This window comes from Equus asinus, chromosome 2 (assembly GCF_041296235.1).
Source record: "Equus asinus isolate D_3611 breed Donkey chromosome 2, EquAss-T2T_v2, whole genome shotgun sequence".
Taxonomy (NCBI): Eukaryota; Metazoa; Chordata; class Mammalia; order Perissodactyla; family Equidae; genus Equus; species Equus asinus.
In genome coordinates, this window is record NC_091791.1 from 187,074,704 (window position 1) to 187,088,129 (window position 13,426).

Consider the following 13,426-nt stretch of genomic DNA (forward strand, 5'->3'; position numbering starts at 1 on the left):
CACAAAGTAAAGAGCAGTTAGGATAAGAAACATGTTCATTTTTTAAATCTACATGTTCACCCAGCTTATGTGACATTTGTCAGGAAGCCATGCCCCCTTAATCCATAGATCTTAAGTTGGGTTACTATAAGCAATTCTAAATTAAAGACATCTTCCTCAAAGCATTCCATAGATGAGGACACTCCTCCTAGCAAATATCTCCTGGGCTATTACCCAGCACATCAGTTATCATACTGTTTACAAAGATAATAGTCCAGGTCAACTGCCTTCTTTCTTTCTCCAGGAACATGCTCCCGTCTGCGCCAATGGTAATTAGTAATTAGAAGAGAAATGAATCACAGTACTAGTGTTTAAACGTCTGTATCTCCAGTATCTTATTTCAGAGAAGGAAATGGAAGACAGTGCATTAGAGACTTATTCCTTGTCACTATTTACTCAAAAACCTAATTTTTTTTGTTTACATATCATGAATATTTTCACAATTATAGGAAACATGCATTGGTTTTATAATGGGAAAAAAAATCAATGGGATATTTTTCTTAAGTCTTTATGGGCACAGAACACAGGAAGATGCTGATTCTTCAAAGCCATGAGTTCCCATTATAATTTTTTTTTTTTTTTTGAGGAAGATTAGCCCTGAGCTAACATCTGCCAGTCCTCCTCTTTTTTGGTGAGGAAGCCTGGCCCTGAGCTAACATCCGTGCCCATCTTCCTCTACTTTATATGTGGGACGCCTACCACAGCATGGCTTGCCAAGTGATGTCATGTCCGCACCCGGGATCAAACCAGGGAACCCCAGGCCCCCGGGAAGCGGAACGTGTGAACTTAACCTCTGCACCACCAGGCCGGCCCCAATAATTTTTATTTCCTACTTAAATTATAAATAGAATTTGTCATCCTTCAAATTCTGAAAACTACAAACAATTCATTGAAGTCATTTTTTTAATGGACTTTTCCTCTAAGTTAATTGCTAAATAGCTCTTTAATTCTACACATATAGTATACACCAATTTGTTAATTAATTCACTGTCTTTAACTTCTGCAAAAGAGAAAAAGTAAACAGATGGAATCATTCCTTAAGAGATAATGTGAGTTTTTAAGGGTTTTTTGTATGTTTGTTTATTTATTTTTTTAGTTCTTTTTTTTTTTTTAAGATTGGCACCTGGGCTAACAAGTGTTGCCAATCTTCCTTTTTTTTTAAGGATTGGCACCTGGGCTAACAACTGTTGCCAATTTTTTTTTCTGCTTTATCTCCGCAAACCCCTCCCCTCATACACAGTTGCATATCTTAGTTGCATGTCCTTCTAGTTGTGGGAGGTGGGACGCCGCCTCAACGTGGCCTGGAGAGCGTGCCATGTCCGCGCCCAGGATCGGAACCCTGGGCCACTGCAGTGGAGCGTGCGAACTTAACCACTCAGCCACGGAGCCGGCCCCTGCTTATTTTTAATGATCTATGCTTTGGACACCGTAGGAAATCATCATTTTCCCACAAATTGAATAAAATATTTAAAGCTGCAAAGTAATTTACAGGTATTCTTTGTTTCATCTCCTTATAGACAAGGAAACTGAAGCAGTGAAGTAAATGGACTATTACCCAGCTCTGTAGCATCTGTCTCCTCAACACATTTATACAGTCCCTAGTAACTCGAAAAATTCCTGAATTTGCCAACGTGCTCCCAAAATTACATTCTATTGCTTCTTCAGTTGCTCTTAAACTCAACATTTCAATTTTAATTAAAATAGGATTTATTTCATTTAAAAACCTCTGTGTATTCAATCCTCTTATCTATTGAATCTATCATAAGTTTAATGCATCATATTAAGCAGTAGAAAGAAACTGACAATTCTCGCTTTTAAGCAACTGAAACTGAAGAATGATTTAACATGTTTTAAAATATTGCTTTAAATCATCTAAAATTCTCATCTCGTTTTTAATTCAGAAATGTCGCAAACTGAGAATTCTACAAAATGAAAAGATGATGCCTGATTCAACCAAAATTTGAATCAGAGAAAGAGAAGGAATTCAGGAAAACTCTCATTAACTTAAAGTGCTTATTAACTTTCTATTTCCTTTGTGTATATACACCAAATACAAAGATGATTCATGCGTCATGTGCATCATCTTTCTAGTTAATTATATTCTAAAGTAATCTCTAATGACAGTGTAATAATGATACTGTATAATTATAATGTCTATTTTCAGACAACACTTCCACCTTAGAATCATATGCATATCCTCAAAACACCAATTTGTTGATTTTCTAAGCACGTAAAGTAAAAGGATTTGTATTTCTAAAGTTAGTTGGAATATTTGGGTAAATAAACATGAAATTATGTTATTGGTAGGAGTTATCTCACAGAGATTTTGATAAGACAGCTAAAATTAAACACTGAAAATATTTCAAAAGAATTGGAAATTGAAAATATTGAAATACAATCCAGTTGGATCTGGCTTTGTTTTTCAAGGTTCACACTTATTCAATATCTAAAAAGATATTTCTTCGGTGTCTATCACATGATGAGCATTACATCATGGGCTGAAGATCACAGAAAACCAAAGTTTTATTGTCAGGGAGCCATTTTCCCAGTTAAAGGCACAAAATTTCCAATTCATAAAATAGTAGAATGAGTCTAAATGTTGTGTATGTTCACTGTCCTACGGGAACATAGTCAAGGAGAATTAAGTTCATCTGACAGGTTAGTATCAAGGTAAATACATCCAAGAGGTGATATATAACAACTTAGAAACAAAGACAGATAAATATGTGTGTTGCTCTGTTACAGAAGTTTCCAACTAAAAGCAACAACTAACTTAACACTACTTTTATCATTTCTCTTTAGAGCTTTTCAACAATATAAACATGCATTAAATGGAAATATACATATACAAATAGGAACAGAGTAAACAAAATGATAATTATAGATACATGGTATAATATTACTACTGATGGGAGAACACTTACTGCTACTCAAATGAACAAAGAAAATGTAAGACTTTGCATTTTGTAACAAATCAAATCTTGTAAGCAAGCGTAGACCCCATTGGGTATTAGAGGAAATTCGAGGAGAAAGTTTTCCAACTTGAATCTTTGAGGAATTGAAGTATTTTCTAGTGTCAGTCTCCTTTGGATAAGTCAGTCTCTGTAAAGTAAACACATAGTCTTTCAAATATATCCTTCACTCCTACCTGATTGCTGTCTCTCCGAGAAAACTCCTAGTTGGATTTGTAGGAGCAGGTAGCCAATGTGATCCCATGACTGGGACAGAGAATGGAAGCCATGATCTACATGGTGTCTGTACTGTTTTCTGCAGCAGCCTGATCTGATCACTTGATGAGGACTGTTGAGGAAAAGTCCTGAAATGCTTTTAGGGCCAATGTGTTGCCGCCCACTACTGCTGTACATGGCCCCAGCCATTTGCAGGAGAGAAGCCTCTTCCTTCCAACTTCAAGCCTCTAGTGGATCATCAGTTCTCTTAGCACCTTCCTGTCCCCTACCTTGGTGGCATACTAAGGCTGTGGGGAGTCAGAAGTCCCACCCCAGTCTTAGCTGTCTTGCACATCTCCCTGCAACACTACTGTTCAATTTCCCCAGTAGAGTACCATTGCTAGAGTTCTAAACAGGAACTGAGAATGTTCTGGGTTTTTTTGTTTTCCCTTCAGTCTATCTAATAAGACGCCTGACCTTGAAGATGAGATCCACGCACTCCCACAGGAGGAGATGCGTCTCTCCATGCCTCCATATCCCTACTCTCTTTTCCACAATCCATTATGTTTGAAGTAGCAGGCTTCCTGCCTAAATTTCCTGTCTACAGGAATTTCTCCTTCATCACCTTTCTTGCCCAATACCCACATGAGATTTGCTCAGTTGCTTTCACAGATTCTCAAGTTGTAGATAATGAGCAAATGGGGAAAACAGTTGAGAAACAGGGAAAGATGAAGCAAGAGGACTACCAAAAATATTATTCCCATCACAGCAGAAAACTCAAATATGTCAAGTAAAAGGTTTAGCTATGCAATAGGTAAAGTCAGAAATTGCCCATATGCCAGGAAAAACTAGCTAGAAAATATCTAAGCACATGGTGTAATTCCATATATGAAGCCAGATGCAAACATATTTGTGCCAATATATTTGGCTGAGTTTAAATTAATTTTGCAAAAGACAGCATTTAAAAATAAATAAGTTGTATTAATTTGAAAGAGTGTAAAGCTACAAATAACTTTGGAATCGAGTTGCTAGTCAAAAAAATGACAGTACTTCAAATAGCTGTGACTTCAGAATTTTAGACAGAAATTTCTACATGTGTATCTTTTTATTTCTAAGTCATAACACAAGCAACAAGGCATGGAATAGCTACATGGGCTCTATTCTACAGATATTTTTTCTTGTATTTATCTAAATATAATTATCAAAGAGATCAATATAGAAATAATAGTTATTATAAATGATTTTTTGACTTTCATTATTTTAATAATTCTAATGTTAAAATATGTCTACAATGTAAGGCATCATTTGTTTTCAGATATGAAAAATTCCCATATCTGAACTCTAAAACTCGATAATTATTCAAATTGTGAAAAGTAATAATCTTGTAAGATTGACTCAAAGATCAATTTTGGTCCTGTCATTTCATGAAAAGCTTTCAAAAATTAGTTGCTCTCCTGTGAGCTCAATAATTTCTACTTTCCCAGTGAAACTCTAAAATTTAAATGGCTTCATAGTCACCTAGATTAGAAATGCTGACTTTTCTACCAAGGTCACACACAACAGAAATAACTGCCTAAGTTTAAGGCAGATTGCTATTTCTTGTTGGTACATTAACCACCTCTAACTCTATAGAAATTGGCTCTAGTAGCAAAGCCATGAAAGTGCACAGTGGTGACCTCCTAGTGAAAACCCAGCCGAAAACTCGACCTTTAAACAGGATTCTTCTGCATCACTGATAGTGTAATGCAACGTCATATCTGGCCATTATGCTTTCAAATAAATGTGTTCAATTTAGAGCTTTATATATTTGTGGAAATAAAATTACATAAAATTAAAAATACATAATATAGCTCATACACATATATATATATACATGACTGAAATACACATGCCGTGAATGACAATCATGATCTATCATTAATTTATACTTGATTTTCTAGTTTCTTTCTGTAACTTAAAAGGCAATTACATTTTTAGTTTGGGTCTTAATAAGCTATTACATTGTGACATTATAATTTTAGCCTTCATATTTTTTTCATGATTTGCGGCAGGATAACACAGTAATAAAAGCCTGGATTTTGGAGGTTAAGAACCCTGGTTTGGAATCAAATTTACATCAATTACCAGCAACGTTCACATTGGAAAAGTCATATAACAGCTTTAGGCCTGTGTCACCTCAACCATAAAATCGAGTATCTACCATGGACAGCTGCTTTTATAATTATTTCTGGGCATAAAGTGAGTCCTCAGCAAATGTTGGCTTTAAAATAGTTTGCTAACCCAAACAATCCCAATCTCTTCCTTCAAATGTAATATCAATTATATTTGAGTATCAGAAACCTACAGGATGACTTTTGAGTTGAAAGTCTCCCTCGAGCAACAGCAAAGCCATCCCCTCCGAATCCATAGAAAATATGGAACTCGCTTCAACAAGTAGATAAAATTCAAAATCTAGTATCATCTACTTCTGCTTTGGAAGTATTAAGCCTCAAGGAAAAGTCACTAACAAACAGCAATGCTAACAGCAAGAACAATCTGGATAATCTATAAAGTCATATCTTTTTAGTCCATCAGAGAGCTGAGAAAGCAAGACAACTTGAGGAACTAAAATCCAAAGAGTGGCATGCCCCCTATGCAGAGATGGGTCGTATGGGTTGTTTCCGTGAAAGGAAGAGGTAGCCACAAGAGAAGCAAATAAGAAAACAGCTGAAATTTTAAAGAATTCTTAGAGGCCAAGTGGAAGCTACTATGAAAGTTTAAAATCCCTGGGAGCCCCAGAGACAAGGTAACTGCACCTGCTCGCCAACTCTTTTGTGCGGTCTTCCACTGACTGCTTGGAGGCAACGTGAAGAAGTAAATTCCCTATGGAAAGGGGAATCTGAGACAAAATTTACCTGTCTAGGCAATGTCACTCAGCAGCAAGGCGAGGAGTCTGGATGGGAGAGCTCTGAAGGGCAGCAGTGGTTTGGGTCTCCTATAGCAGATGCTGGGTGCAGTTTCACAGGGTGTGAAAAGCCGGCCAGCTCTAAACTGATTTTAAAAATATTCTAATTGTGCTATATTTAAAGCAGTTGGTTGTGTAGGAATTTGAGCTTGGCTCTGATGGGCTTTGAGCTAACAGTCCTAGCCTGCTGTGAAGAAGTTAACAGCATATGGACCAATATGCATGGGCATCTTTAGCCCATTTATGTAACAAACCTAGAGAAAGCTGTCTGCCCTCTAGGACCTGTGTGAGTACAAGTGATTTGCTATTAATCGGAAATGGACAGGAAATCCAACTGTGCACTGGACTCTGCTCTGATTTGAGTCGGAAGCTGTCTGTGCCTCCAAAATACATTGTAATTGTTCTTCACTCCAACAACAGCAATAGAAAGCTTATATTTCTCAATGAGTGTAGTTGGATAAGGCAAGTCATAACCCAAAGAATTTCAACACAGGCATTGGGTTCAACTTCCTGAAAGTTTGACCCTTGTGCAGAAGCAGTTGCATCAGAGAATACAGGTTTCTTTGCCAGCTGGATGTGTGTTTCGTCGTTTGTGTTTTCCCGGTCTATAATTCTCCGTTGTAAGCTGAAACCATCATGAGGAAGAGTAGCATTTTGATTTGTCATCATAAAGGCGTGGACAGGAATATGTCAGGCATTGCTCTTGCATTTCACTTACCTTCCTTCCTCACAGAATTCATCTCTTTTCATTTCTCTTGTGCCTGTGATAATGATTAAGTGTGTTTTCTCCACATAATTATGTGTTACCAATTTTTAATGGTTAAGTTCTGATGTACTAATATATCTAAGAGTTTCCTAAAATTTTATTCTGAATTGTGCAGCAGACCCTTCTTAGAAACACTCTTTTCCTCTGAATCTTCTAGATCAGTAAATGCTTCCTGTGAGGGTCCAGATATTACAAATTTTAGGCTTTGCAAGCCATGGAGCCTCGGTCCCGACCACTCAGCTCTGCTTGTGCAACACAAAAGCTACCACAGGGCACATGCAAATGAACGAGAGGGGCTATGTTCTCATAAAACTTTATTTATGGACATTATCATTTGAATTTCATGTAAGTTTTAAGTGTCCTGAAATATTCTTTGTATTTTTTTCTTCAACGATTCTTTAAACTTATAAAACCTATCCTTAGCTTATGAGCTGTGCAAAAACAGTCAGCAGGCCAGATTTTGCTCACAAACTATAGTTTGCCAACCTCTGCTCTGGATCTGTCCCTCTCCGGCCCAGCTGCATATTGGAACCAGGGCCTAAACCAATCAATTAAATCCTAATCCCTGCTAAGAGAGTCTCCTGAGCTTTGTTATATTTTAAAAGTTTCCTAGGTGATTTCAGCTTTGAGATTCTAATCTATTCTAGTAACAAAATCTTTTTAAAAAATCCAGTTTAATATTTTTCCTCTGTATTCATGCTCAGTATCTATCTAAGCTCACTTAGTATGTATCACAAAAGTGTGAGGGAATCGCAGATCGCTCTGCTCCGTGCCTACTCTGTGAGTAGGTGAACACCCTTCCTCCATGTGTGTTTGGAGGTCCGGTTGAGGTGCACATGTCTTAGTCCTATTCCCCCTCCGTGGCCAGATACAATAGAGCCGTATCTTCTTCCTAGCCCTCACCTCCTCATGGCCTGGTGCTCTGAGACAATGTAATACATGAAAAACTACTTTCAAATATAAACCGTTACCCTTTTCTACCTGACACTCCCAACTGTAATTTACTCACCAAATCTAAAAGCATAGAATGTCCCCCACCTCACAATCCTTACTTCTTGTTCAGGAAAAGGCTAGGATCTGAGTCTCTATGCGGGTGCTATCAGATCTCAGCACAGCTGAAGGTAAGGTGGAAGCTGTCAGAAGTCCAATGTCTTCACAAGACCACTAGAAAAAATTGCTGATAAGCAAAGCCGAGTTTAGACTTACTGCAGGAAGGGAGGATGCCATTTGACTGAATCTTAGTCGCATCTCAGAAGGATGAAGTCAGAGGAGTATAGTTAGAGAATCTAAAAGACTGGGCTGAATGATTTTAAAGTGGATTTTGCAAGGTAGAAACTCATTGTGACTAGGAAGTTTACACTGTAATAGTTTTCGTTTAGTCGACTGACGTAAGGTGAGTGTGTTGAAGGAAGTCTTGACGATCAGAAAATGGTTTTGAAAAAAAGCTAGTTTAGTTCTTTTCCCAGGCTTATCTTCTAGAAGCAAGAATTTCTTAGGGCAAATTGCTAAATTGTTTTTGCCTGGTCGCAGTATGTTTAGCTCAGGGACAAGAAATTATGTTGTTATCAGTTCTCAAGGCAAATAGAATGGAGAAAACAGCACTCTGCTCACCTCGTAAGGCAACTCTTGAGAAAAGTGAGTGAGCAACACAGTTTTAGGTTTGTTTGGGTCCTAAAAGTCTGAATCACAGAGACTATGGTAGAAAGGTGTGAAGCACATTCTGTGTTGTTGGGTTGGGTTTATTTTATATTGTGAAGTACAAGTTTCAGGAGTTAAAATAGAGTTTCTTCAATCTATATTATCTTATCCCATGGTTAATTATGAATTATTCCTGACTCTATAATTAGGTTTTCCCCTGTGTATTTTTTCAGCACCACCAAGCAATTCATGAATTCCCAGCAGACGCTGACCGCGTGTCCTGCCAGTCTAACTCAATTCTGATGCTATCTACCTGGAGAGAGCGCCATCTCCCACAGGTGAAGAGCTCCGTCCTACAAGTCTGCCTCCACTCCAGATGTCAGGTGGAAGTCCAGATTATGACCTGTGCTTCTGACCAACTGGCTATAGATCGGAGGTTCCCACAACCCCCTCCTTGGGTTCAATTATTTTGCTAGAGTGGCTCACAGAACTCAGGAAACCAGTTTACCTACTACATTACCACTTTATTACAAAGGATATTAAAGGATACAAGTGAATAGCCAGATGAAGAGATGCATAGGCAAGGTCCAGAAGGTTCCAAATCACAGGAGCTTCTGCCCTTGTGGAGTGTGGGGTGTGCCACCCTCCTGGCACACAGATATGTTTTGGTTTACCAACCTGGAAGCTCTCCAAACCCCATTCTTCTGAGTTTTTATGGAGGCTTCATGACATAGGCATGATTGATTAAATCATTGGCCCCTGGTGATTGAACTCAATCTTCTCCAGTGCCTCTCCCCTTCTGCAGGTGGTCACTGGGTAGGACTAAAAGTTCCAAGCCTCTAATCACGTGGTTGGTTCCCTTGGCAACCAGCCCTCATCCTTAGGTTACCTAGGGGCTTTCCAAAGCTTGCCTCATTAACATAACAAAAGACACCTTTGTTGTTCTCATTGCTTAGAAATTTCCAAGGGCTTTAGGAGCTCGGTGCCAGGAATGGAGACAAAGACCAAGTGGATATTTCTTATTATAAATCACAATATCAGAGGTTGCCTGTTATTGCTTTTATTGGTGTAGAGAGTTTTCTTTTTATGTGTGTATTTATGGATATTTTATAAGAAGTTAAAGAAGTCTGCATAATTGCATAACATTTTGAAAAGAAATTGTTTACATAATAACTTCTAAGATTATATACATATCAGTCACTAACAGTCCAATGTATGCAGGTACAAAGTCATTGGCATAGTAAGTAGCTGTTATGCAAGAATAGCTGGAATGAGAGGAATGTCACTGTCTTAGATAAACAACTCACAATGACCTGGCAAAGAGGGGGCAACGGGAAATGAATACCCCAACATCATTTCCTTTCTACTTTCAAACTCCTGGTTTCCTTGACTGACATGAACCAGAAATCAGAGTTGGCTGAAGAAGTCCATTCCTGTTAGCCGCCTGTGCCACAGAATGGCTAAAGAAGGGTCAAGAAGGGATCTGGAAGGGCAGGTGGAAGATGTACAGGACAGCCCCTTTATACATGGTTCTATGTGGGCATGTTTGCACAAACATCCTCATACAAATATCAGACTAGAAGTAAACCAGCATCACACAAATAGCAGACCAGAAGGAAAGATGTTGCAAACACCCTGATAATGGCACAGTGAGCAGATAAAATAACCCTGGGATCTTGGTGACGATGCTGAGCTGCAAAACCAAAACTGGAACCATCTACCCTCAAACTGTCTGCATGAAGAATAATCAATGTCTCCTAGAAGATAACATAAGAGAAAACTTAGATGATCCTGGATATGGCAAGGATTTTATTTATTTATTTTTTTCCCTGAGGAAGATTTGCCCTGATCTAACATCTGTTGCCAATCTTCCTCCTTTTTGGCTTGAGGAAGATTAGCCCTGAGCTAATATCTGTGCTAATCCTCCCCTATTTTGCATGTGGGTCACTGCCACAGCATGGCCAATGAGCAGTATAGGTTCATGCCAGGGATCCGAACTGGCAAACCTGGGCCACCAAAGCAAAGTGTGCCAAACTTAACCACTATGCCACAGGGCTGGCCCCTGGCAAGGAATTTTGGATTCAATACAAAAGACACAATCAATGAAATAAATAATTGATAAACCAGATTTCTTTGAAATTAAAACTTCTGCTCTGCAAAAGAAAATGTCAAGAGAATGATAAGACAAGCAACAGACGGATAAAATATTTGCAAAAGACACATCTGATAAAGGACTGTTATTCAAAATGAAAAAACTCTTGAGACTCAATAATAAGAAAACAAACAATCCAATTAAAAAACCAGCCAGAGACCTTAACAGATACCCAGATACCTCACCAAAGAAGATATACAGATGGCAAACAAGCAAAGGAAAAGGTGCTCCACATCATGTGTCATCAGGGAAATGCAAATTAAAACAGCAATGAAAAACCACTACGAACCTATTAAAATGGCCAAAATTTAGAACATTGACAACAGCAAATTCTGGCAAGCATGTGGAGCAACAGAAACTTTCATTCATTGCTAGTGAGAATGTAAAATGGTATAGCCACTTCAGAAGACAGTTTGGTGATTTCTTATAAAACTAAATATACTCTTAGCATATGATCCAGCAATTATTCTCCTTGGTATTTACCTAAAAGTATTGAAAACGTGCTCACACAAAAACCTGCAGGGGGATGTTTACAGCAGCTTTATTCATAATTGCAAAACTTGGAAGCAACCAAGACACCCTTCAGTAGGCGAATGGATAAATAAACTGTGGTACATCCACACAATGCAATGTTATTCAGCATAAAGAGAAATGAGCTTTCAAGCCATAAACAGACATGGATAAACCTGAAATGCACAGTACCAAGTGAAAGAATCAGAAAAGCCTATATACTGTATGATTCCAACTATATGGCATTCTGGAAAAGGCAGAACTATGGAGATGGTAAAAAGATTAGTGGTAGCCAGAGGGTTGAGGGGGAAGGGGCAATGAATAGGCAGAGGATTTTTAGGGCAGTAAAAATACTGTAATACCATAATGATGGATATGTCATTGTACATTCGTCCAAACTCATAGAATGCACACCAAGAGAGAGCTGTCATGTAAATTACAGACTTTGGGTGATTATGATGTGTCAATGGAGGTTCATCAATGGTAACAAATGTAGTACTCGGGTGCAGGATGTTGAGAATAGGGGAGGCTATGCATGTGTGGCACAGGAAGTATATGGGAAATCTCTTATATCTTCCCCTCAGTTTTGCTTTGAATCTTAAACTGCTCTAAAAGAATAAAGTCCTAATAAAACAAAACAAAACAAAACAAAAAAACCCAATGTCTGTTATTTAAACCGCCATTTGGTATTTGTAGTTGAAAGTATCTTGACTGAGACACTGCCTTGTGAGGCAATCACTGCTGTTATTCCTGTTAGCCAGATTCAAAAAAAATGTAGTCATAAAGGGAATTGGAACTTGACTAAGGTCATACAGCTGGGAAGTGTCAGAGCCAAGCTATCTCTCAGCTGTAACTGATTCCAGTGCCCAAGCTATTAACTGCATGTTCTCCTGCCTCTCACACTGCTGTACACGCAATTAAACAAGCACATCTAAATACTGATTTACAGGGAAAGCAAGTCTGTTATAGTGGATGTGGAAGGAAGACACATGGATGCGTTTTCTTAATTTGTGAACATGACCTCAGTGAGCTTCATTTTCCTTAGCTGTAAAAGTGAAACAATAACACTTATCATGTAGGCACGGTTGTTATGTTACTTAAATAACATATTGAAAACATTTTGAAGCAGCAAAGCCTACATCAACACACAAATTTATTAATAAAGGCAATATTTATTAAGGTACATTTTAAAATTTTCTATCTACCCATATCTACACATTTCTCTACCAATCAATCAATAGATTTCTCAAAGTAATCACTCTCCCTATTTCTACAAACATTTTGTCTATAGCTTTTTCTTGATTTCCACTGTTCCTTGTCTCTTCTAATTTGATGTGAGCTCTTGAAGCTGAGGATTATGATTTCACAGCTTTATATCCCCACAGACTCCTGAGTCATAAAATGATACGCACAATAGATGTTCGATAAATTGTATTGAATGAACATGATGGTATTTTATTCTTTCACATCTAGCATATACTTTTCCTATTATATCTCAGAAAGTACAAGATGATGCTTATCTCCAACATTAACTAAAAATACAGTATCAACAAAGAGTGATATGTCATTCTATAGCTTAGGTTAGGAGAAATGCTCTCACTTGTTATTCTTAGTGAATAAAGCAAACCCACCAGAAATGTCATTTTTGAATTCACTTCAATTGGCTCAGATTTTTTGAAGAGGTGAAAAGTTTGCAATAAGAAGAAACCTGCTGGGAATCAATAAAGTTTGATTTACACTTGCAGCTTTTTTCTACATTTTTTTTCTTCCTCCCTATCTCTCCAACCCCCCATGTTCCACAAGATACTGAGAGCATAAGCTGACTTGAAATAGTTATGAAAACGCATTTGGAAACAAGCTTGCTTTCTTGTTCTTACAATTGTCATTGCTAGAATTTATCTTTTCCTGTAGAATTCTTAGGATTGTAACAAATTAATTCCCACTAAATGCAGCAAATAATTGAAATGTACTTACCCCCCAAGTGGATAAAATGTAACATTAACGCTAGACACTTGATGCGACTAAGCTTTTAAATAGGTTATCACCACTTAACAGAAAGATGAAAGTCAAACGAAATAGAGATGGTTTAAGTCATCTTTTAACTTCTGACATAATTTATGCAAAAGAAGATAGCATCTGTGGTCTAAAACCAATTTGTATTCAACTCACTTACCACATCTCTTACTTCCCATTGGCAAAACGAAAAACAA